The following is a 1,754-nucleotide window of genomic DNA, read 5'->3' as shown; positions in this document are numbered from 1 at the left end:
ATGTTTCCTGCATCTTTAAGCCCTGATTAGACTATCGTTTGTCATATAATATCTCAATTATAACCACATTTCCTGAAGGATATGGTTGCCGCCATGTTGATTTGCTTTTTTCCCCTCTAGAGCAGGGGGTCTTCAAAGTTTTCCAGGCCAAGGACCCCCAAACTGATGGCGAGATGGAGCGGGGACCCCCTAATTATATATATATATTGTATGAAACTGTGTTCTATCAAACTGCTCCTATAGTCTCTCTATTACAGATGGAGTAATGTAACTAAAGTAATCCCTCCCTGGGATTATTAAAGTATTTGATTCCTGGTTGATGGGACAGGTGTTGTGAATGAAACGGTGCCCAGCTTGAAAGAGCTCCTGTGTGTCGCTGAATGTGAGCATTGATGACTGAAAGACGTCTTCTGCCTCCATTTATCTGTTTATTACAGTCTGTTGAATTCATGTTAATGTGGATTTAAAGACATTTCAATTAGGGGGAAAAATTGCAGGGGGGAATATAAAAAAAAGTAATCAACAAAAACTTTTGTGACCCCCCTGCAGTACCTCCTTGGACCCCCTGTTGAAGACCTCCGCTCTATAGAGCAGTAGTACCGCAGATCGTCACTAGGAGGCGAGGAACTGGGCCAGCACGGTGTGTAAGGATCGGAACTCGGCACGGTTAACTGATCCAAGCTCAGTCCGAAGTTTATATCTTCAGTTAACAATCAAATACTGAATTAAAGGACAATTATTTCAATACCGTAATTGATGAATGACGAATTTGATTAAATGTTTCAGCCATACATGATACATTTAATGATTTTATTGGATATTTGCAGTTAAGCATGTTGTATTTTCTCTCTACAATGATGGTGAAGAACCATCCCATGATGCACTGGGGGTTCAGACTCCAGTTTGGGAAACCCTGATTTAGAAAATACATTAAAAGTGTAATTAGACTTAAAAAAAACATAAGTATCAGCTTCCTTACAGGGATTCATGAACTCTCGTAAGTCATTCTAATAATCAAAGCTCTAACTGAACGGATCAAACTAAAAACCAAACGTCTTCCTCCCAGCTTTGATCTCAGGGCTCATTTCAAACCTTCTGTTTACTGTTGATGAACAAATCTGTGTTTTTTCCACAGCTGCTTTATTTCATGTGAGTTTTTTTTAGATTTTATTTCCTGGATTCCATCCGGACGAAGCGGCCAAGTTGTCGTTCGGCCAAAGAAATAGATGATCTTTAAAACATTAAACAGGATTTCTTTATTTGGGCCGATTTCCAGTCAGAAGTTCATCTTTGCTGCAGCAGTTTGCCTGTTTGATACGGAACATCTGCAAAGGTTTCAGACAGAAGATTGTTTCCTTCAGAGATAATCTGTGACACTTTCCAGACATTTTCCAGACCAACAGGCTTTTGGATTTCCTAATGATGCAAACCAAAATAACTCTGATTACTAATGTGTTTCCTTCATTTTTAGATGGATTTTTAGTGAATAAATAATTCTGTTTTTAATCAACAGATTTACACAGCAGCCAAATGATAATTTCCTGATTCAAATATTGCGTTATTTTCAAAGACAAATCAGGGGCAGAACAAACTGCTCTGAGAAAAAATCTGATGAATCTGAAGTGAGCTAAATTGTATATTTAATAATGATTCCAAAAAACTAATAAAAAAAATCCACTGTACTTTGTTTTCAAAGTTTGAAGACGTTTCGCTTCCCATCCAGGAAGCTTTTTCCAATTCAAAAAATGAGAATC

The sequence above is a fragment of the Cyprinodon variegatus genome, unplaced genomic scaffold (genome assembly GCF_000732505.1).
Source record: "Cyprinodon variegatus isolate N-32 unplaced genomic scaffold, C_variegatus-1.0 Scaffold1700, whole genome shotgun sequence".
In the NCBI taxonomy this organism is placed as follows: Eukaryota; Metazoa; Chordata; class Actinopteri; order Cyprinodontiformes; family Cyprinodontidae; genus Cyprinodon; species Cyprinodon variegatus.
The sequence above is the reverse complement of the archived record's forward strand: the minus strand, read 5'-3'. Positions refer to the sequence as shown.